Source organism: Amia ocellicauda, chromosome 18 (genome assembly GCF_036373705.1).
Source record: "Amia ocellicauda isolate fAmiCal2 chromosome 18, fAmiCal2.hap1, whole genome shotgun sequence".
Classification (NCBI taxonomy): domain Eukaryota; kingdom Metazoa; phylum Chordata; class Actinopteri; order Amiiformes; family Amiidae; genus Amia; species Amia ocellicauda.
Genome location: NC_089867.1, coordinates 21,033,172 through 21,060,024, shown reverse-complemented (window position 1 = coordinate 21,060,024; position 26,853 = coordinate 21,033,172). Strand labels below are relative to the sequence as shown.

At 39.8% G+C, this 26,853-nt stretch overlaps 2 long non-coding RNA genes across 2 annotated transcripts in view; one reads left to right on the top strand and one right to left on the bottom strand.

The window, feature by feature from the left end:
• LOC136713675 (uncharacterized) overlaps positions 1 to 22,898 on the bottom strand; it is a 67,599-nt gene extending 44,701 nt beyond the window's left edge. Inside the window, exon 1 of the long non-coding RNA XR_010804970.1 lies at positions 22,798 to 22,898. This is a non-coding gene — a long non-coding RNA (uncharacterized LOC136713675). The remainder of the gene's footprint in view (positions 1 to 22,797) is intronic.
• On the top strand, positions 744 to 26,853 carry LOC136713676 (uncharacterized). Its single transcript, XR_010804971.1, has 3 exons — positions 744 to 851; positions 17,601 to 17,695; positions 26,337 to 26,853. It is a non-coding gene; the product is annotated as an uncharacterized LOC136713676 (long non-coding RNA).

Sequence of the window (26,853 nt, the reverse complement as noted above, 5' to 3'; positions counted from 1 at the left end):
CCAGTCTCTCCCAAGATGTGTGGCAGAGGTTCTTTAAAATGGGTGTGGTCTGGCCCAGGGGATAATTGACTACTTGGCCATTCTCATGCTGGCCAATCAGTCAATTAAGCCTCCCAGACCGGCACACCTGAATAGTCTGTCATTGTGGCAAGGGGAGGACCTCAGCCTACAACACTATATTATTATTTTTTAGATCTTTTTCAAATCACAATAAAAGCAGCAACTGGGAAGTACGCAATAACTCGAGAGGACCGGCCCAGTCCTGTCAAATCTCAGAGTATAACTTCATTAATGTGTTCCTTGTGAAAGGGGGCATACAGTAAGTGTAAGCATTTACACTTAAAAGGTCTCTGATCCAGAATGGACTGATCGTTTGTTGTACAGGTGACTTCAGAACCAGATTACTCAACTGCACATTTGCGAACATTTCATTCTCTGCCGGCTCATAATTACACATGGCAGATCATTTATAGCCCCTTTTTTTTACCTTTAACAGCTCTCTGTTCTGACTCAAATAGACCAATAAAATATTGCCACAGCTGTAACGGCAGTGTTATTAAAAAAGCAGACGCTATTAAAGAACTATCAGCTTAGTCCTTAGTAGGGAAACGGACATAAAAAATGATAGAGCACAGGCATGCTATTGAAATGATGTTTTATTTACTGCATTAATTACATGGGTGGCCCATTTAATTGCCTCGTTCTACCCTCTGCAGTTAATCTTTGTAATAATAAGGCTGCTGCTCGTAGTCTTACTCAAACACAATCTTTCTATAAAACTGTATTACTCAGGAGGAGGAGGAGGACGACGAGAAGGAGAAGAAGAAGAAGAAGAAGAAGAAGTAGACCAGGTTAGGCTTCTATGAGAATGTCACTCACCGAACAAAAGCCACAGTGTGTTTTTCACTTATAGGAGCTGTGGGTCCTGACCTTGCAATTGAAACTATTAAGTTCCACCTTCACAGCATTAGCTTAAGATGAATTCAAGTACTATGGCTGCACTGTAAATGTCTGAGGTTCCCTTTGGTCCATACAGATGGTTTGGCAAAATGACAAAATAAACTGGGCCTAGAACCAAACTCCAACCTCTATTTCATGGTGGCTTAGCACTCTTTTTTTCGTGAGATTACAGATGCATTGCCTGCGGGGCTCGCTGTTGAATGCGTGTGCTTCCCTGCAGGAATTTCAAAGTCAAAAAGTAAGAATTCTATCTCGGGGAGGCAGAAGTCACTTTTGACCTGTATTTTTACTTTAAAATATATTACTGTCCAAAAACAGGCCCAATCAGCCACATGCAAAATCATACAAAGCACCTCCCCAACTGAGTTGATTTGGAAGATATTCTTTAGCGGTGAAGGATGAACTACACTACAAAAATGAACATGAGAAATACATAAAATTATAGCATTTGTATTATTATAAAAACACTATTTTCCTAAGCAATCAAGACCAACATTATAAAAGTCTGAATTTAGCACAGATTAAAAAATAGATATTTGTCTAGAATACCGTTGTGTGACATTTCACTGGAATTAAAGTTTGACTGTGATGCCTGAATACAACAAAACTGAAATTCTGCTCCCCAAAAAGGCAAAGGTATAAGAATAACCTGGTGTAGATGTCTCCTACCACTTCAGTAATTGGGATCTGAGCCCAGGATTTCCTGCATCCCTCTCCAACACATACTTACTCCATGTACCAGCATATGAAAAATGGAGTGACTTGTACTGGTCTACTTAGTGCAAGCAACATAATGTAGAGGTTAAGCCGATTTACACAAACACTGAGGGGGAGAAAATAAAAACTTACAGCACTACATGAAAGATCAGGTTTAAGAAACTAAACTCAAACTCATTCACTGTTTGTTGACATACCCAATTACTGCCTTTTAAGCTGAACTATGAAATTTGGAGAATCTACCCCGTCATGTGTATATTTGTCAGGATAGCTATGTGAAAAATGTATAAAGTTGGCACTGAATCTAAAACATCAATTAGGATGTATTATACGAAGCATGGGCTGGATTAATACAGAAAAAATGTGAATATTCATCAGTTTGTTTAATATCACGTTTTCTTCGTCACTGCTGGTCTACGGTATTTGTTTTGCACGCCGGGAAGAGTGAAAACACTGATTGACTTACCGTGGGGATCCCCCAGGGCTTAGGGGGTGGGAAAGCAGTGGAAAGGGGGAGGGGAGGTATTGAAGGAACTATGAAAGCCGATGTCAATTTTCTGCATCAAATGTTTTGATAATTAAACGAAGCTGGTGGAGAGAGTAACGGCAGCGTGAATGCAGAGTTCAGGAAGCTGAGGACCCAATAAATAGAAAAACGAGAGAGAGAGAGAGAGAGAGAGAGAGAGAGAGGGGGGGGGCAGAGAAAGTGCCAGAGGGGGCAGCATCAGATTAATAACACACTGGTAATAGATTTACCCAAGAAAGTCGCTCAGGAGACACGGGCTTTACAACAAGTTGCTTAACATAAAAACAATGGCAGAGCATGGCGCTGGGACTGAGACAGCCTCCTTCTTTACAAATACATTCCCAACAAGGGTGTCAGAGTTCACTAAGCTGGGGGGCTGCATCTTAAACTTCAGATGTCTCCCCTTTTGTACCAACCACTTAAAACAATACTGAAGAATTGATGTTGTGTTTTTTTTTGGGTGCTTATAAAGTGTAAACATGTACAAAATGTTGACACCCTAGAGACCGATAAAGGTTTGAATATGAAAGAAAACAATGTTGCACAGAAGTAATTAAATACAGAAATGAGAACTGCAGATCAATCAAGGCAAAGTAATGGTAAATAAAATCTGAGAAGTACTGCGTTTCATTGAGTAATACAGTGAGGAGACAACGTAAGACAGATGAGCATGTTGCTTGGGATGACCTTTCAGTAGCTTTCTGAATGTACAAACGGGAGCCTTGTGTGTAGGGGAAAGGAAAATAAAAATCAATCACTGCCCTACAATTGGTCATAGTTTGTGATTCACCTCTAAAAGAACTGGACTGCAAGGGCAAAAAGCTGCCCAGAACCCACCGTAGCCAGCCCTTCCCTGTCACAGTTCAGCTACCCGTGTGAATCATTACTCAAGCTGTAATGTGTTAAGCCCACTCTTTGCATGCAAGTATTTTAAGTACAGGAAAAACTACTCATGCCTTGGGCTACCATTGAATACTATCAGAGTCCAGTGTCTAGCAACGCCCAATGATGTAACTAGTAAAAACCTAGAGAGAGCGAGAGATTGTAACCTTCACCTAAGAGGTCACAGTTCTTAACCTTGGTATTTAAAATCCAATAACACTTTATGAATGTTTTAGTTAGGTGTCATTAATGTGACCAAGCATCTGTTTCAAGAATCCTTGTAAGAAAGCTCTGAAGATGATAACTTGTACTATTACAGACATTTTCAGAGGACTATATATATATGATATAGTCCTGTCATAAAAAAAAACATCTATTCAGGAATAAATAAACAAAATAGTTTCAACTGAGTAGAGGACACACAGATTATTCATTAAAGGACACAGCAATCACTCCTAAAGAAACAAGTGGAACCGTGTGGTATGCGTTGCAGCTCAAGCAGAAAATGATATGCCGATTTGCTGGAGAAGTTGACTCAGGTATGAAGCCCTGCAAAATATTCCAACCATAAATTAAGTACTTCTCACTTTGAATATTCAGCTCCAGAGCCCTGTGTGCATTCTTGGTTTTCATGGTCTATGGATGGCTAACACCAAAGCTAAAACACAGATTTGCAATGCAAGTGGATATTTCGGATGAGCTGTCAACGCTTGAGCCGACTCGGTTTCCAGCAGGAACTGCCATAGACCGCATCGGCACATTTGGAGACAAATATCCACAGAGGATGTGTGTTGCGGGTCTGTCCCTGGGTTCTGGGTTGGAGCCGAGGATGGCGCAAAGCAGAGAAAACAACCCATCTCTATTTGACCCGTCTCTCCATTTTGAAATGAAGAATAACATTTAGGCATAATGTGCGTACTGTTCTGGGTTGAGCCGCTCCATCTTGAACGAAGACAGGAGCAACCCACAGGGAAGGGCCCGTTACACAGAATACAAAGATGATAAGAGTATTTACAATTATGACTCCAAATAAGTATGTTTTCCTACCAAGTGTAGGAGAGAAAAGATTCGTCTTTTAGCGGCTGACCTTTTAAGTATGACCTATGGATGCAGGAGCACACAATTGTGGCTCTGAGCGGCTGTTCGGTGTCACTCCTATTATGACCCGATAAAAACTCTGTTACTCTTCAGCAAATAACCATCAATCATGGGGGCCTCTCTAATCAGCATGTTTGTCACTGTAACTAAACAGTGGCGTGAGCGACGCCGGCACGCTATTGGCTGTGACAGGCAGAAATAAATCTGCCTCTAGCCAATCGGCGGTGGGCAGCCGAGCGTGACAGGCAAGGTGACAGCCGTTTGAGGTCTCAACAAGCGAAAGATTAGGAAACCAGCCCCAACTCGGAGGCAAAGGAAGCTTTGAACATTTGTCGTTTTTATTTTGGTATCGGTGTCTTTCAGGCTGCATCACTGTGAACCCGAGACACCGCCTGACTTTACAAAGACAGGTCCATTAATTTTGTTAAAGGCACTTCAGCCGCGCTCTACACAAGAAAAGATACACGTCCTGTTCCCTTACCTTGAAAATCATCGGGCCAAACACGCGCCAACTGCCAAAGGGCTCCAGGTGTGGCCATCGACTTTAAGAAAAGAACACAGTCCAGAAGCAGGCGGAATCATAATATTTATAAAATAAAGCATTTTCATTATTAGTAGTATTGTTATTATGAGTATATCTTTTCATCATCATATTTACAAAATGCATAATGATTTCAGCATCCCACCTGCGTATGATTTCGAGCTTCACGTTGATTAAAATATATCACTGATTTAACTACATATCCCCTACAAATCATAACATGCAAAGAAATGTAGACTTTAAACAACTGCATAGGAGTGTGAAAAAAACACACACAACAAACATAAGGAGTCCAATTCATCGCTCAGTGTAAGAGGTTTTATTTATTTTTTCTGTGTTCGTTACGTATGTGGATTTATTTTGTTGTTGTTTTGCCTTAACCCTGCCGGTGTCTCTTGAGAAAGAAGCACAGTAGCTAATAGTTGGAACCAGTGACCACTTGGCTGGGTTTTCAAACAGGGGTCACCAGCTGCAAGCCTTCGAGTCAAGGGTATTATTGCTGTACATTATTTACCACCGAATGCACTGTATGTTTCCTAGTTTGCACAGTAAAATCCCCGTGTATTTCAGGAAATCGCACCTGGCACTGTTATTTTGAGTTTTTGAAGGCCTACATCATAACAACAGACCTCCACCACTCTCCCCCAACAACCCTCCTCTCGGGTTTGGCCGAGTCTTACGCTGGTTCCTGGATCAATCCCAATCACTTCCTTCCAACAGCCCTTTACAGCTGAAAACAGTAATATACATCACCCATATCACAGTCTGTCAAAGCCTCGTAACTTCTACCTCTCCGTCTTACTCGAGACTCGGAGGGAAATGTCAGAACACGAAATGCTGCATAAAATACATGTGTGTGTGGTATATATTATGCTATATTTTGGATTAAACTACTATAATGCATAGGTCTAATTCAGTGGGAGCCAAAGTCAATAGCCACCCATCCATTTTATCACTGGCACAATAGTGAAATGGGTTAGCATGGTGAACTCAAAGGCGCAGCATTAAGCTCTTAAGGCCATAAAGTATCCAATCCTTGCCTGCTCTTAAGAATATAAACAGTACTCCTAAAAGAAGCTGTTAATTTACCTATGTATGTTTCAGTGTGTGTGTGTGTGTGTGTGTGTGTGTGTGTGTGTGTGTGTGTGTGTGTGTGTGTGTAAGATTGTTCCCCCTCCCCCATCTAAATCCAGAATGTAATATAAGGCTCACAATTTTCAATATCTTTACATTAGGAGTTGCAATGGAATCTATTTCTTATGAAAAATAAATCGGTGTGATATACTGCTGACAATCTGAATAGGCTTCTTTGTCAAGTATTTTTAGCTCACGGGTTGGCTTGCCAAAACATTTTAATCAAATTAATCTATTAATGTCCTAATAAATACATTTCCTTCTCGCTCCCATTTCAATATTCAGCACAGAAACACGGTGTCAGATTCTGATGCTGATTTAGATGCATATAAAAGCCGAACAGGTTTGATGGAGTTCGGTGTAATAACTCATTATGCACAATATAGGTCTAAAAATTTAACTAAAACTATTAGAAAAACAAAAGAGACTGCAAAGCAATTTATTTTTTTAATTATTCACATGAGATCAGTGATTTGTTTAATTAGAATAAACAAGTTCACACACATTCAAATTTGTGTGTGCAGAAAATGCCACTGCTCTGAGCTTACATTCCTCGATGATCTCCCACCGATTTAACCCACAATTCACGGAGTATGGCTGCCATGGATGTGTGGTCCGAAAGAAAGAGCCGCAGCCATGTTTTTTTTGTCGGTTAAAATCTCCCACACTCTGCACCCTGTTTCAGACTTTCATTCTGCCTTATCAAGTCCTATAGGGGATCAGACCCAGCAGTGGACTTCAAAGGTGCCAGGCTCACATCGGTACTGAGGAATTAGTGGGGTGTTTTGAGCTGCCATTATGAGTAACCTGCCTGGACCGATTCCCATGAGCCCGTCAGCCTGTAGAATCGGTCCTGTACTTTGAATACAGCATTTAAGAATGGAGTGTGGGACAGAAACACAGTCATGTTCGTTTTAATCAAAATCAGTAGGGAGGGAAGGAGGGGGGTTGTGGTTGTGGATTTGGGAGGTTACCTTCTGGTTAAGAATATGTAGCCGTACCCTCATCCTCAACCCCTTGTATTGGCAGATAATGGTTTAATAAGAAGTCTGCTTTTTATTTTAAACACTGGTAGTAACCCCAGATCACATTTCTCACTCTGTGGGATTGAAGAGAAAAAAAGAAATACATACGCTCATTTCTGCAATGTAAAACGACACTATATCAAATCAAGCATTTCCATATGTTGGCTGCTGCTTGGGTGTGCAACGGACGGCGCGGCCGAGTGATGGGAAGGGAGGACAGATGCAGTGGGCTATGGGGCCACCTACTGGGGGAAGAGGAGATTGGTCCCGTCTCCAGCCATGGCTTTCCCTTGACCCAGAGCTGATTAGATTGCCAAGGCAGAGTGCACTCAGAGGCGTGCAGTGCAGACTGAAACCATTTCCCTCTGCGAGTCAACAGGCGCGTGAACTTTAACCAAGGGGCAAGACGATTACATTTCGGAGGAGCTAAGTGAGAATGGGGGAAGAGGAGAGCATTTTTTGGTAGTTGAAAACAATTAAAAATCAGTATGGATTAGTGCAGAAAGAGTATCAATGTGGCCACAGAAATGCAACTTCAACAGAGAAAAATACTCGTTTACGCACTACTGAGTCTGTATTTAAGCACAAATAAAGCAAATGGCATTTCGTTGCCCCGTCCTCTGATCACAGCTCACTCGCTTTCCCGTACAGCCTTCCCTCCCCCTGCTAGGACAATTAAAACTGCCCTTTACCTCGCACACCCACCACTTCCTCCATCTGCAGACAACCACTGGCCACACAACCTCAGTTCACACAAATCTGCATAAACCTGCATCATTGTCTGCTTAGACCCGGGCATCCATCAAAAATATGATGATATGGCTGTTGCAGAGGATTTACAAACTTAGTCTCTTTTGACAGATGACAAAAGCAGCCAAAGATGGAGGTTTAGTCTGCTACTAAGCTGGAAATCCTCACAACTTGCAAGCCACGCTTTAACAAACGCAGAGTAGCAACACCGAGCAAGACCTGTTGACAAGGTCATCAGAGAATAAAGGCAGCCGGTCTAAACAGGCTTTTATGTAGTGGGGTTTGACTTTCAAATTTCTATTATGAAGCCCAACATCTTGTCTAGAAAAAGAAAATAAGAAAACTATCTACTGCATGCGCTGGCATTTATAAAGTCAGGAAGTCCAAGAGACGCCTCTGCTCGCCCTGCTAGTGAAATCCAACACCGGTGACAAAGCCAATACATGTCATATTCCTTCGCTATACATATAATGTTGAAAAGTTTATTTTGAATGCAGGAATTGCGACTTAAACCTGTTCTTTATAATCATAGTGATCTGTTTCAAACTAAAGGGGATATTCTTAGTTCACAACAAGGAAGTGTTTTTGTTTTAATGAACCTCAAGTGCTCTAAATCTAAATCAATAAATAAACATTGTACATAATAGATCATTGCAGGGTGAATAAGTCTTGTCTTGCTAAGTATCGCAAAGAAATGTAATTATTTACCTTCATAAAACAGTGAGCCAACTTATTTGTTCATCGCAATGATGAGCTTTGTGTGCTCAGTAACTGTTTAACAGGGAAGCTGGCATTTTAGAACATACATCATATACAATGGAATCTCTTTATAGGTAGAATCTGTTTTTTTGGTGTTTTTGTTTTTAAAGGCCCATAATCCAAACTTAAGTCAAATATTCTATTTCTGAGCCTAAGGGTGCTTGGACTCATTCCAGGTCGAGTTCTCTGCCTGAATAACCTCAGCTATTGAGAGGGCTCCACAAATCCAAGTTCTCTCCGCTTTGGGGGAAATTTTTTGTCTCTGGAGAAGCTTTACTAAGGAACCACGAGAATTACCTTCATTGTAAAAACTGGAGAATTTCCCAGTGCAATGTTGAATTATATTGTAGGAAACATATTTAAACTGGTACGACTGAAAGGTTTAAATTGTCTATAAAATCTGATTCCTTCTCTAGCAAGAACAAACAAAAATTGCCTTTGTCTGCCAATGAATCGCTGGTATTCTCTTTATCTGCCAAAAATATTTACTCAGCTCCCATAGTGTGCAAAGACTTAATAAATTAATTTTATGTTCAGAAAGTGCACGTATTAATCATCCTTTTAAGTAAATAAGTATCTCCCCACATTACACTTTATTTTAATCATTTACCCATACTTGTTAAACATATTTATACTCTATTTTTTCATAAACCAAATCCAGTCTTCTATCTTCTACCAAATTCAATCTGTGTTATTCACCCTAATTTTAATATCGACTCCATTATAGCGGATGTAATCATTATCAATGTTTCCAGACAGAGGTAAACGGCCAGACCAGACAGACCTACAGTGCTAGACCTTCACCAAAGGGGATGCGGCGCGGTAAAGTTTCTGCTGCACAGCTGACATCAACTTGGTCAGGCTTTGACAAAACATTTTTCAGTGTTTGTTCTGTTTAAAAAACCCTGCGGTATTAGGGTGCACTAATCTTTAAAAGGTTAATTTATTCATAGAGATTTTGACAGAGATGTATGGCCTAGCCAACGTCTCAGGCACCTCTTCCCAGAGGGAGCCTGCTGGTGTGAAGAACAGAGTTCTGGAAGAGAGAGAGAGAGAGAGGGAGAGGGGGAGGGAGAGAAAGAGGGGGAGAGGGAGTCGGGAGCCTATAAACACAAACACATAATTACCTCACTGGGGCTGCCAGAGAATATGGCCTCTAATCTGGTACAGTTACAGTCTCGAACAACAGCTCTCATTTGGGCTCCGCCGGGGTAAAAAAATATGTATGAACATATTGAAAATGACATTCCATATTGACAAATGAAGCATGTTCATATATATTCTGACAAAAAACAGTTGTCGGAATGTGTCAGGATATCAAGCCCTCAATACCTTGATTTCAGTCCATTACTTTAGGTTGAAAATGTCATTCCTGTGGATTACAAAGTATGCAAGGGCTAACATGTTTTTGTATAGGAAATTGATGTTACTGCATGAACTCTTAAAATGTTAGCGTTTAGAAATAACCATGTAGGTTTATATAGAAAGCATCCAAATGCATTCAAATATACTTCCAAGATATATATATATATATATTTTTTTTTTTTAATAACACAAAACAAAGATGTATTGAATACTACTTTAAACTGTAATTGTATTTTAATACATATTATGCAGATTTCCTCCATAAACTGCGGGTCACATTAATGATTTCAGGTTACAAATATTCAAATAGAGGCTTCAAAAATAAATACTATATTTACTGTAGATATTTATACTTTAATCAGACAAATTTCTGTTTGAGCTCACAGATTATTTTAATTTTTTATAGATTGCTGTGAAAATTTAAATATAAATCTAAGATTTCATATTACGGTGCCTATAGATTAGGAATCAACACTACAAAAGGGAATTTGAAGCTTTGTAACAGCTCCTTTGACATACAAAATTACATTTTACTTTTATACAGTTATTTCAGTTGAAATGACATTAAAAGTTCAGATGCACCCGGGGTGAAACAGGAGACGTTTGGCACAACAGTTAAACGTCATCCAATGAAATTATTATGAAGAAAGTTGGGAGAGATCTCATCAGATATTGTAAAAATTTAATTCATCAAACGGATACACAGGATTGCTAGACAATTTTTCTCCTGTGAGATTAAATGTGGATATAAAGTCTTGTTTCACTTGGCATGAACATCTTTTGGAGCGGATTTTCTTTTTAATGAATTATCTTGCAGTGTCAACTAGCCTTGAATTTGATTGTGCTTCTTAAATTAATGAACACATGAAGAAAAAATCATTTTAAGTCTGAGACTATTACCCATTAATTATTACATCCATGTGGACACTTCTGGCAAAAACCCATTCTAAACTAAACAACGTCACAACACATTTGTGCCTCCTTGTTAACGTGAACTGTACATATTATGTGAGTTAAGGTGCACATAGGTACATAAATCATACAGCTAAGCTAAATGATGCTTAAAGAAAAACATTAAGATTTCTTACCATTTTATAAAGAAGAAGAAAAAAATGGGAGATTGGGAAAATAAATACTGCACTAAAAACTATCTGAGCTTTATATTTCTGGCCAACGAAAACCAAAACACAAGAGGGGTCCTAGCAGCGCAGTGTACAAAGGTGCCCACAAGATTGGTTTGGGCAGAATGAAGTGATTCTTTGTGGGGCTCTGTTTACAACATCCATAGGAGGCCTCCACTTGTATCAATCATTCTTGTCAGACACTATAACTGGATCTGTGAGCGTAAGAGACCAGCCAGGCCAGACATGATTTAATTCCTCGCATTTTTAATAGGCACATGTCACTGATTAATCTCGGGGGGGGAAGATAAATAAATATCATAGCAGCAACACTAGTGTTTCATACAAGACCTGTCTCTTCTAGTGTAAGTCTGACTCCGGCCGCCTGTTATTTTCGGTTAAGTGTTGTTATGTAAACCAATTTCAACTTTTTTGGGGGACAAACCATGCACTGACATCTGCACCCCTGTTCGGTAATTAGCTGTAAAGCACATTATAATAACCTGTTAGTTTATTTTTGGGATCTGTGAATGCTACAAAAATGTTTTTCTCTCTCAACCAGTGTTTCAGGCGTGTTACGTAGTGTCATATTTACAGTCATCAGAGAAGTGTGATAGGAGCTGCCTTTTGAAGCATCTGTTGGAAAGTGTAGCCAGGTTTAGAGCCAGACTGCACTGCCCTGCCTGGCTTTCTGCCATGCCTTTCACATGAATCAGACTGTAGTCATATCTTCAGCACAAAGACTGCGCAGTATCCATTTCTCTCTTTTTTCCCTTTTTTCTACTGGTAGATCATTTGAACTCTTCCATCTACATCAAACTCATAATTATAGCACATTTATCTCATTAAATGCACCGTTTGGACCAAGAAGTCATGATAGGAACTTGATCTCGGAAAGTAGAGCCATGAACTGTTCCACTTTGCGAAGTTCACAGTTATCACATAGTCCTATCTATGTCCACTAACAAGAATAATTGATAGCAGGTTCTTCTTTTTTAGGATTAACTGCTGTGGCCGATGGATTCGAGCACCAGCTGACGCTCAGTCTGCGTCCATTTAATGCATAAAGAATCAGAAAGGTTAAAAGCTGGTAGCCGATGTCATGAACAGGAATGGAGCGACACAGTGGAGCTGTCAGATTCGTAGTCGTTTCAGACAAAATGGACAAAGAAAGCTAAAAACGTAAATGTGCCGTCGCCAATTATACGGAAAGCGGACAGACCGAGTCCCCCTGACACGAGCGAGTATCCATATACGACCAGCCTGCCGAAACAAACAGCATCTCCCAGACTGAATATACAGTACATGACATTCTTGGCCTTACACACAATTTCTCCCATTCACATGCCATCAGTTTGATTTACGCCGCGATGGCAAGCAAACGCAGCCCGTTGCCTTCCATTAACACCACTTAAACATGACCCCAGTCAGTGGGCCCAGGGCAGAGTGATGGGAGCTCGGTTCACCCCTCTTCTTGTTCCAATCTTTCACCAAGTCCCTCTTTGCTTGCCTTGGGTGCATCTAATTGAAAGTGATCTGCAGGCTGGGGGAGTTCCGCTCCTCTCCTAATCCTCTGCTGGGGAAGCTCACATGGTCCCAATTATCCCGCACACTGGTCCTTCTTACTCACTCTCTCCCTCTGCTTCTGCCAGAGCTGGCTTTTCTGAGGAGTTTATGTTATTAACTGCGCGCTGCCGAGTTCCTGTCTGTCACGGGGGCCTGGAGATGTTATCGTTGCCGCCGCCGTATACGGTTACCTTGAAAATATTCCATAAATTAGATTGGGATTGGCGATTCAGAATATGGATGTAGAGCCGAGGTGGGGGGGGGTACTGTGTAAGCAATAACACAAGAAGATCTGCTGGTGTTTATATTGGACAGAGCGCTGCTGGAGGTATGTCACTGGCAAGCAAAAGGTGAAACTTAAAGAGGTAAAGTGCTTAGGGTTCCCAGATCTTTTCAAGGCCAGAAAGAAGAGACAAAATAGATTTTATTTTCATAGAAATAGTTATGATACTGCCTAGAATGTCTGGAAACCAATGGCATAGCTTGGAGACCAGATTTGCAACTCACTGACAGGCACAACCCCTGCATGTTCAAGAGGATATTCAGACGAGCCACTTCTGGTTTTGCAGACAGAATTCGAGGAATCCCAAAGTTGATTTATAGAGGCTTGGATATGCCTATTTCATTCAAATATATGGCAACATCTTGAGTACAAAAAAAACACCACTAACATTACTGAAGAAAGCTGATGAAATTAGGTCCTTGGAGAAGGTTGATGACACCAATATAACCGGAACAATGCCAACGACTAACAAGGGTTCTGATCGCAGGGCTACAAACAGCATGTCATGGTCTGTGCCAGCTGGATATCCCTAGATCTTTATTTTATAGCAACCTAAATCTTGTGTGCTGGTGGAGTAACTACAACAAACCCCTCAAACACCTCATTTTCAAATATAATGCACTGCACAAAGTTGCAATCAAATTCTGATATTGATACCTCAAATCAAGCTAGAATCCAAAACAAACACAAGACAGGGAATTTGGTGTGCTGAAGCGTAGCGGCTGCAACTAATAAGCCAATGAAACATATTGTTACCTTGTGCAAGGTGAGTGTCAAAATGTTTTGTTTTGTTGTTTGCTAGGGAGTACATTTTCTTCTCTATAATAGCACTTTAAAGAGTTTCTGATATAAAAATGCGCTGTCAACAAGCTTCAAGACATAATCAAGTAATTACTGGGGTAGCCGACGCTATAACTGCAGGGCAAACTTCAACCGAGCCATAAGTGAGAGGTTTATTCTTTTTTATAGATATATTTAATGTATTACATAAATCTGATTTGTTTAGAATTCCTTTAAGACTTAATGCCTCTATATGCATTAAGGGTTTGTATTTTCTCCCCGTCTTCAAGATAAATTGATTGAGCTTTGTGTACACAGTCTTTCCATGTTTGTGGCTTTATTTATTTTATTTAATCACCGTGGAATGCCACAATCATGTGAATAGCTGCACTGACGATGTAATTATAAATAAATCACCTAATCATCCTCTCTTCCAGATAACTAGAAGCCAAGTGAATGCAGAAAATACACTTTTTAAAACCATTGGATTTTAATTGGGTTTAATCATTGGATTTAGCATATCCCGTATTTCATATCAGCTAGAGAATCATCTTTCTTGCACAGTTTTTCCACAGAGTGTTCTTGAACCCTTTTCAGCCAACAGACACTGGGATTTCTCGAATGCTGCAGGGAAAAAAGTGGCTCTGCTTTCCAAATAATTGTCTTTTATGTTAACTCCAGTGGTCATCTCACCTGGAGGACTCCTGGCTGTACACCACAGTACTTAATAAATTAAACATACACAGAAAACATTATAACAATGCAAGAAGAAGGGGAAAACTGGAGAAAAAAAAACACAAAATGTAATTTATGACCTAGCAGGAGGTGAAATTAAATTACTCCTTGTCTGCAACACCAAACGGTGGTGTGTACGTGTGTTTTTCTTAATTCCTTAAACACGAGATTACTCCAAATGAGATGCAGAGATGTATTCAAAATTAGCCTATTATGAATGGAATTTAAACCACATCTGGAACCATTTCCCCTCCTTTAAAGCACTGCAAAGTTCTTGGTTGATCTTTAAAATTGAAATTTTAAATACATTTTGCTGCGTAGAGTTCCTGGATATTGGCAGGTGGTGGATGAGGCAATAAAAATAAAATATCCTTCTATAATATCTAGAATCTCAATGCTGCTGCTCCCATTTTAATAGCTTGTTTCTAATTGCGTTGATGCTTTCCTCTCCCTTTTCTAACAAGCACCAGTTGCTCCCAGCCATACTTCTGAAAATGTAATCATATATTTCCTAAATTCAATAAGAGACAAAAAACATTAAATATTACAGATTGTGTCTCCCGTTTTAGAATATCTTCTCAGTATTTACACAGAACTTTTGAATCTAAGCTTCACCTGCCCCCAATCTTTGTATTATACATGTCACAAGAACACCTATCATTTCATTTATTTTTTAATTGAATGAATACATATGCACGCCAACATACAAAAGCACTATTGTCTCTGCACTGCCTCTATTTCGTCTTCTTGGGTTAATCAAATTTAACGTTTCGAGAGCTTCTTTTTGCTTTAAAATGCTGTAGGTTTTGTACAGTCAAAGGCGTTTTGGCAACATGTATACGAAGTCATGACTGGTTCTTAGAGAATCAGACAGAAATGGTTGTGACTGCGTAAAAGCTCAATTTCTATACCTTTTACAATCAAAGATGGAAGCCCTTAAACAGTCTGTGCACACTACCTCCTCCAATCAATTGCCACTCAAATGCTATTTTTGAAGGGAAAAAAGGTTAATAAACTGTAAGAACAAATTATAACCTGCTTTAAATGAAGTCAAACACTACTTTAAACATCATGTGTGAGGAATAGTTATGTAGACTGAGTCTTTTTCTCAGTCTGTTGTGGGGGTCCTCCACTACTGGCTTTAGCATTAGCGTCAGTCCCCCTTGTTGGTATTAGTGCTGGCTTGGAGAGATTAAAATATTATTTGCCTTCTGTGTGCTGTTAGCCAGTCTGGCAGTGGTATGCACTTAGCGCCCAATTCAATTACCTTTTCAACAAGTGGGAAATATTACATTTTAGCCTGTTTTCTCTACAGCTGCTCTAGAATGCTTTATGCTACACAATGAGCCCACAATTTAAACTTTGACGGATTACATTAATAAATATGTGTAATTGTGTTAATATTGGAAAAGAAAGGAAAGTTGCATATATGCACTCATAGCATTTGTAAAACATAGCATAGTATTTCAATAACCTATGAATATATTATGATTTTATGGTTAACTTAACTGGTTGCAAGGTGAATTGAACATGGCCTGGCTGAATTGAACAAGTGCTTAAAAAACAAATTAAACAATTAAAAAAAAAAATCGGCATATAATCAAAAATGAAGTATAACAAACCGAACGTGGCTACAGAAACAGTCAGGTATGCGTGTTTAAGTAGCTGCCTTGGTTGCTGAAAGGCCATAAAGCCCTGAGGAGCACTAACAGCAGCAGGTCCTGGGGACAACCCAGGGGAACCTGCAGGCTTGTAGCCCTTATATACGTTCATACACCCCTATTTTTCCACTAGTAGCTATCAGTTAATCTGGCTTCAATTTTAAAATTTTGCCACAGACCACTTAAACCAAAAAAAAAAAAAAAATCTCAATGCACCGGCCTGTGCTGTGAGAGCAGGGATCGCAAACTGTAAAAACAAATCTCCTTTGCCTCAACATTATTTTTCTTTCTGAAGTCAAAACCAAATGGGGCACACAAACCCACACATACGTTCACATCCCCCCTTTCCCTGCCATCTCTCTCTCTCTCTCTAACATAGTTACACACAGGCAGCCATGCATACACTGCTAGCACACACATGGCTAAGAAGTGTAATTGATTAAAAATAGCACTGCAGTCATTTTTACTGCAGGCATCTGTGGGTGGAGGTGCCCCTCCGAACTCTCGCTGTGAACAGATGTACTACTGAGGGATTGTTACGCTGAAACAGAGGGGGGAAAGAAAAGGAAATTAAAAACTGTTTAGCCCCCTGCACAAGCGAAAGCAGGCTATTTGCTGGGTAACACAAACACTATAGGGCTACAAGGTCACAGGTTCATACCCTGCTCAAGGCAAAATAGCTAAACTTTGTTACCTACTTGACTGTGACTCTGTGCATGGCTAACAGGCATGCTGTCGTTTTAATTAGCCTGCCTCCCGCAGAGATGTAGTTTAATTGTGAGGCTTAAGAGTGAGCCAGTGTAGCAAATGCTAAGGGTTATGTTGCGTATCTAAGCACTGTTGACTGAAGAAAATTACCTCATAGTATTGTTCACTTCGCCTGCTCGTGCATGCATGAGGAGCAGAGGAGAGATGCAATCAAAAATCAGAAAGGGACTAAGCCCCGAAGATCAAGCCCAAATTGTGAAGGTTTCTTTTACCGGATATGTTGCAATTGCAATCAATACTATATTACATGTATTGAATACGGGAAATTGTATGTGTGTTGCAGTCCGGAGGAAAAAGGCGAGATTTAACGAGGGTTAAATGTGGAGTTAAGGTTTAATTCTTAAGTCTACAGACACATTTTAATGCTGTGGGCTATACAGGTGCACTCGCTTTTTCATCAGCTGAGTGTCTCTGCAACCTATAAATTCTGCATTCCTCACACATCAGGAACAGCTAAACACCAAGGAAAAGGCTTCAGTTCTTATCAATAAGGAAATTTGAAAAAGGTGCAGATATGCTGTTAAAGACATAATACCCACACTCTCCAGCTCCCTATTTTAAATATAAAATCTGTCAGTGATTATCCCTCAGACACAATGCACTGCAAGTGGTTCTAGACTTCACATGAAGGTGCAACAGAAACATAATTTTAAAACAAACTTAAAACTTCACCTTGCACATTCTGTTAATAACACTGTATGAAATAAACGTCAATTATCGTTTTGTATTCAGCAATATATGCCAGGTACCCTTTTAACTTATTCTGCATCATATGAAAAAACGTGAATTAATTCTTAGAATATCGCTCTAATATGAAACTCTCTATCTGTTCTGCTCTGTGATTATAATACACAGGTCAAAAGGCTTTCATGCAGCATGGATGCAGTAGGTCTGTTCTTCATTTCTCCTTCTCTTTCCCCCACCCCAAGTGCATGCGAAACAGACGGCAGCGAACAACAAGACGGGGCTGCAGTCTCCAGCTTCTGTTCCCAGAAAGAGAAACAGCTCAGCTATGAAATGTAAAGTAAGTTCTTCACTCTTGAACATGTGGTTTGTGTTACAGCATGTTTTACTGCTGAACAATGTTTCTGCCTTGCAGCTCAGCACACCACATAAAGAGCACTTTGTCCCCAATGCCCACACACAGGAATCCAGCCAGAGCACACGCTGTAGCCAGTACTGTATGACATCATCACCACACCAACTGGCACACAACATCCCGATACAGTCGTTTTCTTTACCCTTTTATTCCATAAGCTATCTGTTTTGGAGAGGGGGTGGATTTAATGATAACTGTCTGAACATCTGCACATAGACAGTATTGTGGATCTATGGCCGAGCAAAAGCAGAAATAAAGAAAGATCACAAAAGTAAAGTGTATATAAAAAAAAAAACGCATCCAGACCTTTTTTATCCAGTCAACGATAACGATTAGCTTTTTATTACCTAAAACAGGCTCATTATTTTAACTATTTGATCAGTTTTAAGCCTCTGTAGTTGCCAAGACCTTTTTTCCCCCCCGTTAGGTTATAAATGTTTTTAAGTTAACAAGTCAGGGACAGTTCTGAGCTACGCATGTAATTTAGTTATTGAAAGTGGATAGAGCAACTTGGAAAAAAAATTGCAATATTAGTATTTAAAAGCAAAGCCTAGGTGCAGAGAGAAAGGACACACCATGCGGGGAAGAGCATTGGCATCGCGTCACCGGGACGGCATGCTGAAATGTGGTTCTCAGCACTTCTTCATAATTTAAGAGAAACACCTTTCAGATTTATTGACACAGCTGCATCTGGGCAGTTAGCAACTCACGCCATCTACAGATCCAAACTAAACTTCCTAGTGTCCTGTCTTCTTAACCAGCTATGAGTGTGTAGTATATTTGTGTGTGTTTGTATATAGACCCATACATACTAAGTTGCAGCTGAAATTATTCACACCCTTCATTTGGTGATCCATTTAGATTAAGATATAGTCCTCACATACAATACTTGGTTATCAAAGATATATTTTTGCACTTTGTTCAACACTTATTCACTCAAAAGAAAAAACTCTCCCAGATGAATGGGTTAAGACAGGAGGTGTATACATTGGACTGCCACTCCCAAGAAATCAATACAGAGGTTGTCAAAACGTTATCTAGTGCCAACAGTAAAACACTTAGGCAGATGTGGGGTTAGTTTACCGGTGCACAAACTGGAGATAATAAAAACACAAGTCCATTCCATTGTTCAAAATTCAAGATAGCAGATAGTCATTGAGAGGTTTGTCTTTCAAAATGACAATACATATGAACACACTGCCAGATTAAATTAAAATTAGAGAGAGTGAGAGGGAGTGAAATGTTGAGACAGGGAACAGAGGAAAAATATAAAAAATATACTTTCAATTGTCTGCCAAATCCCAAGTCATATGTATAGATAACTTGTTAGAAAATGCATCTGAAGTTTTCATTACGTAAAATGAATTAACTGGCATGAAAAACATCTCAATCAGAATATAACAATCTTAGATATGCATTTATCAAGAATTTGCTAATTACTAATTATCATATTTAACAATGTTGAAAACGAGCCGTTACACAGCCTCTTACAAGTCCAAGGGCTGGGGTTTGCATTTAAAGGTTTAATACATTTTTTTAATTGCACAGTAGATTACCAAAGTACTGCATTTCATAATCTTAAATCCCAGTAACACTGATAGTGTGGCCAATCACAGCGTTGATCTGATATTAATAACATCACAATGCATTCTGTTTAGTTCATTCACAAACTGGCCTCACAGACCCAGATTAGCACTAGCATTGGACTACACTAAATTACACTATGGGAGGAATAGAACTAGATGAAGTCAAGCATGAGAGAGACCTAGGAGTCTATGTGGACTCCTCACTTTCTCCATCCAAACAGTGTGGGGAAGCAATAAAAAAGGCAAACAGGATGTTGGGGTATATTGTCAAAAGTGTAGAATTGAGAACAAGGGCAGTGATGTTCAGACTGTACAATGCACTAGTTAGAGCTCATCTGGATACTGTGGACAGTTCTGGGCTCCACACTTCAAGAAAGATATCGCTGCTCTAGAGGCAGTTCAGAGGAGAGCAACCAGACTTATTCCAGGTCTGAAGGGAATGTCCTACTGAGAGACTGAGGACCTGAACCTTTTCACCCTGGAACAGAGGAGACTACGTGGGGACTTGATCCAAGTCTTCAAAATCATGAAAGGCATCGACCACATCAAACCAGAGGAGCTTTTCCAGATCAGCAGGGACACACGCACCCGGGGACACAAATGGAAATTGGGCTTCAAGGCATTCAAGAAAACAGGAGACACTTCTTCACACAGAGAGGCGTCACAATCTGAACAAACTCCCCAGCGATGTGGCTGAAGAGACAATTTGGGAAAATTCAAAAACAGACTGGATAGGATCCTTGATCACTTAGTTATTAATGGACACCAAACGAGCACGATGGATCAAATGGTCTCCCCTCGTTTGCAAAGTTTCTTTTGATTTCTTATGTAAAAGAACATTGGATAGTCCAAGACTAGTGCTAATCCGGGTCTGTGGAACCAGCCCTTAGCGTTCTTAATATAGACTGCAACAATCTGGATCACCATCACAGTGTCTGCAATGCTGGGGTAAATACAACGAATCCTGCTGCTGTATATAAAGACCGACTGCCAAAAGCACTTGGGTCTGTGGGGGAAAAGTTAAAGGTGACATTTGTTCGGAATTAGGCCATGTCAGGTTTAGTGCCTAGAAGGGAAGCACACACCTGTCGGAGTCCAAAACTAGGCTGTTGTTATGACTCACCCCTCAGAAGAGTGTGGGGAGGGAAAAAAAAAAATCACGCATCTCAACCCTCTGCTTCTGTACAAGTATTACTTTCTCATGTGCACAACTTGACATCTGTACGGTTACTGCAGCCTTTACAGATGTAACAAATCACGCATAAACGCGAAATTAAAGTGGCAGGATTCATTTTATTACCCGTACAGCTTTTTATCCACTGACAAGTGAACACGTGCAGCTGGTACTGTACACTTCAAAGTCGCAAATTCTCGAAAATCCCGTCTCAAATGCCTCTCAAATCCCCTTTCTGTGGCACTTGTATCCTTCTCTAGCCATTATGTGCAATTTGCCTTGAACTACTGTTAAAGTAAACACATTTAGAGTGTTAATGGTAATACCTGAGAGGATCCAGGAATGCTAAACATCTTTCCGCTCTGAATTCACAGCGGCTTGATGTTAAACTGGCCATATCATCTTTCAGGAGAGAAATTAAGGCAGACACTATGAGGATTAACACCACGGTCACTTTGAAATAAAAGGGTCTTTTCATTTTTTACTTCTTTAGGAGAAACACAATCTACAAACAGACAGTGAGAGAAAATTGCAAAGCTCCCTGTCACAGAATTTTCCTTTTTCCAGAATTTTTATCACTGATTTGCTTATAACTCGAGACATAGGAGAGCTTTCTTTCTTTTGCTTGGCTAAAGCTCGGCTAAACTGAACAAGCAATGTGAAAATCCACTTTTTAATATTTCTTTCACCACTCTCAGACAAAGAATAAAGTATCCCTGAGCCCAAGTTATTACTATTAGGGTTTACAGTTTAATTCAATGTTGTGGTAAGATCAAATTTTACATTGTCTTTATTTTGTGAATATGCTGTTATATACAATGCAGTATTGTTAACATGTTAACACAGTAAATTGATATATAAAGATTATATATATATATATATATATATATATATATATATATATATATATATATATATATCCTTTGTGGTAGACTGTTTAATGTAGATAGAACTGTCCCTTTATTTAAGCTCAGAATGGATCTTTGATTTTTACATTTATGGCAGGAAAAATACACAAGCACACGGGTAAAAATGTTGTCCAATAATACCCAGGAGAATTACTACTATTTTTTTGACTTACTAGGCCAAGATGTTTTGTTGAAACTGGGGAGGGTACAATGGTTTAATTGGGGATCAATACCGTATACAGTTAGCGTAGGTGCAGTTTAAAATGATGGGTAATGGATTTTTTTGGGGGGGCTTTTAGCATAACATGAACACAGAAGTATGTGAGAGACAGAGGGAGAGATATTTTTATAAGAACTGAATATAGTATTTAAGATTCAGCAGCCAAGACTTTGTGAGCCAAGACCGGGCCTCCAGAGGAACACACCAGAAAAGGCGTTCAGTCAAGCAGAAGATCTGCATCATTTGAATCCAAAGCTGCACCCCTGAGATACATGACATCACCCCCCACCACAACTCAAATAAATATCAGGATAAGTGATGATTTTTACTCAGGGCAAAAGGAAAAAAATATCTCAGCTTCAGTTTCTGATGGGGTTTGTGAATGTAAGATCTTAATATGACAATTGAACATAAAGTTTAGAAACGAGAGGAGGCCATTCGACCCATCGTGCTCGTTTGGTGTCCATAAATACTTTCTTATGTACTAAGAGCTCATCTGGATACTGTGTACAGTTCTGGGCTCCACACTTCAAGAAAGATATCGCTGCTCTAGAGGCAGTTCAGAGGAGAGCAACCAGACTTATTCCAGGTCTGAAGGGAAAGTCCTACTGAGAGACTGAGGACCTGAACCTTTTCACCCTGGAACAGAGGAGACTATGTGGGGACTTGATCCAAGTCTTCAAGATCATGAAAGGCATCGACCACATCAAACCAGAGGAGCTTTTCCAGATCAGCAGGGACACACGCACCCGGGGACACAAATGGAAATTGGGCTTCAAAGGCATTCAAATTGGAAAACAGGAGAGGCGTCACAATCTGGAATAAACTACCCAGCGATGTGGCAGAAGCTGAAAATATGGGAACATTTAAAAATAGACTGGATAGGATCCTTGGATCACTTAGGCCTTGTGTCCACCAAAGCGTTTTTGCAGCTGAAAAAGGCGGCGCTCTTCTAACTCGCCCTGCTGGGGGCGCTAGAGAGCCGGTCTATGGGGGTTCATGAGGCCAGCAGCTCGGAGGAACATCTTAACATTTGTCTGAGGTTGCATATATGCAAAGGTGGAAGAAGTATGCAGATCTTTACTTACGTTTAAGTATATGGACATTTTTTTGGCTGAGTCTAGCTGACTGCTGCTTACCTGGTAGACCCATGGCGAACGAAATGTTCCTCCAAGCATTAGTTTCGTGTTAATGTTACTCGGAGACCAGCAATACTAACTTCCCCTCCATTGTTGTTCAGTCGTTGTACAGGTAGGAAGTGACGGTCGGTCGGTGTGCTATTTGTCCCGCCCCTCCTCCGCTGTGATTGGACGGCTGAGTAAAAAGTGACAGTGACGAGCGCTGCGTTTGACCTGAAGTTTTTTAATTCAGAAAACAACGCCCAGCGCCTCGGCACGCTGCTGGCTGTTCAAATACGCGCACTGTCATTGCAAATAATGGAAAAACGCTCTGGTGGACACACGGCCTTAACTAGTGCATTGTACAGTCTGAACATCACTGCCCTTTTCTCAATTCTGCACTTCTGACAATATACCCTAGCATTGTGTTTGCCTTTTTTATTGCTTCCCCACACTGTTTGGATGGAGAAAGTGAGGAGTCCACATAGACTCCTAGGTCTCTCTCATGCGTTACTTCATCCAGTTCTATTCCTCCCATAGTGTAATTATAGTGGACATTTTTATTACCTGCATGTAATACCTTGCACTCGTCCACATTGAATTTCATCTGCCAGGTGTCGGCCCACAACTGAATATTATCTAAGTCCCTTTGAATAGCCTGTGCTGCAGAGATTGTATCTGCTGAGCCACCTATTTTAGTATCATCTGCAAATGTGACAAGTTTGCTAACTATCCCAGAGTCCAGATCATTAATATAGATTAGAAAAAGCAAAGGCCCTAGTACTGATCCCTGTGGAACTCCACTAACAACCTCACTCCAGTTAGAAGTGACTCCTCTAATCGACACCCTCTGTTTCCTATACATCAACCAGTTCATAATCCATCTTCTTACATTACCCTGAATGCCTACAGCTTCCAATCTGAGGATCAGTCGTTGGTGTGGATCCTTATCAAAAGCTTTCTGAAAATCTAAGTATATCATATCATATGCGTGTATATCATAGCATATCACCTGGGATCAAAGTGAAAAGGTCAAAAAGGAAACTGTGATTGTACCTTCTCGCATCAATGCAGACTGGGAACGTCACCCGTGCTTTAGAGGTGTGCTCCATTGTGAATAATGAGCCTCACAAAGTCTCAGACTGATCCAAATCCACAAGACTTCACCCTGCACTTGGGTAAGAGGCAAAACAGCAAAACGTACCAGCATAAGCACAAATACAACTGAGAAGTAGTGGCAACTGTGTATTCCAAGCTTCTTTTTTATCATCAAACACATTCTTTATTTTTGATATTAGTAGTAAATCAGTGTTATAATGGGAATACTTACCATCTTTAATCTGTTTCTTCATTTAAACAACATGTACACTTATTTATTGATACATTTACAGGTGTAACACTATTGTATAACACGGCTAGACTAATTAACTCCATCGAAAGTATACCAGAGAAAAGGCCTACAATGGACCCATTGCGCACAACATCCCTTTTTAATTGGTTGTTTAAATTACAAGTCTTAAGATACACATGGCCACATAGAAGTTATTTTGTGTGTTTAAGATGATTGTATTCATTATCATATGAAATAAAATAAAATAAAAGTTTACCTGCATCATATTTTTGTGTATGGGCTTGTCTGCACATCTGTCTTCACTACACTTTATGAAAGTGCATTGAATGTTTGTTTTATATATATCATTATTTTGCTAACTTTTAACAAGTTGACTGTTGCATGTGTTTATGCGTTGTGTGTCTGGTCGTGCGTAAAAGATGTCCCAAATACAAACATTCCCATTTAATAAAGAAACGCTCTCAATGCCACCTTTATACTATTAACAGAATGAACAAAGTAATAAATAAGAAAGAAAGAAAGAAAGAAATGCCGTGCACTAATATGGTCCACTGTGAAAATCCACTGGACGCGTCGCTTTCTATTGTGCAAGACAAATCCTAATTTGCCTGTGAAAGTTTGAACATTTCTAATTCCATTTCTCAGCTGAGAAACCCGGTGTTAATCCATAACTAGCGAAAAGCGAATTAAGAAGAAATGGTTATCTTTCAATTAGGCTCCCACCAGCTCTAACAGCCGCCCGTGCTGCTGTTTAATGATGAAGCGCCGTCATTACTCTCTGCCTCGTGCCTGACGGGACAATCTCACGCGCCTCCATTGCGGCTGGCGCGCGGCCTTTATTTAATTAGAAAAAGAGTTTGTTTTCCCCATGACTTCAGAAATCCTCCGGGTAGGAATTAATCAATTCCTCTAGTTCGGCTGTCTAATCAACTACTGGAATTTGTCATTTCACTTATATTATGGGGGGGGGAGGAGGGTACTTTAAGCTTTGTTTGGAGAAGTGGCTTCAGTTGCTGTGCGGGTGTGTTTACCTGTTCCGCAATTGTCAGAAGACTGGCGAGCAATAGAAAGTGTTGCCGTTTTAAATGCAACAATAATACTCTTTAGTAGCAGAAAACCACCTGTATTTGACTTTAGCAGTTCTGCATGCATTTTATCAATATGTTTACAATGTAATGGAGAAAAAAAACAGATTTGCAATATTTTTTCTAAGCTGACAACTAAAACCAATGACATTTTTGTACATGGCAATGAATTGTTATAGTGGTTGTAGAGTTGTTGTTTTTTATCCTAGTTTATTTATTTATGCCATACTTAAAACACACAAACTACCTTTCAATTCCTTCATGATTTAGGCCTTTAATAATGAACAGCATAACAATACATACATATACATAAACGTAAGAAAATGTATAATGTGGGTGGGTGGGGTTTATATGCCTTTATGAATAACTTGATGAAAAAGTGTGGAATAGAATGGTAGTATTGCTTTAAACATGGATATAGTAACTATGTCTGAATACTTATAATAATACTAACACTTTTATACACTGGCTTTAAAAGCAATCATCTCAATGCACTTTACAATAACTAGAGAAAAACTGTAAAAAAAACAAAAATGCATGTCTTGAAGCTTGACTTAAAAGCACTCCGAGAAGCAGGATTCCTTTGAGATGGAGTTTGGGGGGCATCGCAACAAAAGGCCCCTTCAGTCAAGGTGTGTAGGTGGGACACATAACAGACCAGATTCAGAAAAAGCAAAGGGTGCATAGGAGAATATACAGATAAAAGATTAGTTAGGTTCTGTGGAGCCAGGCCATGTAGTGCCTTAAAAGTAAGGAAGAATTTTGTAGTGAATTCGATAGTTGACGGGTATTTAAGCGTAGTTTCATAGAAGAAACAATTCCAAAGTGAAAGCAGCTCCTTGAAGTCAATGGGCAGTCAGCACATCCAAAGACTCTGCCCATCTCTTCAGCCAACAGCAAGAGCTTTTAATATGAGGGAAGCAGGTTTTGCTCAAAGATTTTGGAAGTATAAAGCTGGTGTCGGTCAAAGACGTCCTGTCTTTGACCGACACCAGCTTTATACTTCCAAAATTGGAAGTATAAAGATTTTAAACAGATTTTAGGGAAACACCTTTCTCAGGTTTTAAGGCAATGGCAATTGAAACATTAAAGTGTATTGACCTGTATTGTCTGTACTGTTTCAGAAAGAGAAGTTGTTGGCATCTACCTCCTGAAACCATTCCAGAGCTTGCCACTGCCCCGAGACGAGAGATCAGGAGAATTGCATTCGAACTGGCCATGTCTTTGACTGCCAGTGTGCCTAGTTATTGCTGAGTTGTGCTGCAGCCAAAGAGGACCACATGGTGTATTGTGGGTGTTTTTACACAATATTGGTGGCTCAGAGAGTGGGTTCAACTTTTTATTACAAAACACTGTTCTGCTGGCACACTCAATACCCTTGGTTTCTAAATGTGCTGCCAACCATTTCCTGTTATAATGTCATACAATGGTTTGTTTTGTTTTCATACACTGTGGAAACCAAAAAAAAAAAATCTTTCTACTTTGCAACTTTGCAGCTGTATTCTGGGTCATCTAATAATGAATGCTGCATTGCTTACCTTTTGAAGTATCGTTGAACTAAATCAATTCCATTAATACTAACATTGAATATTTTGCATAAAATGTATAAACAGTGACGTGTGGATCACCTATTTGACTTAA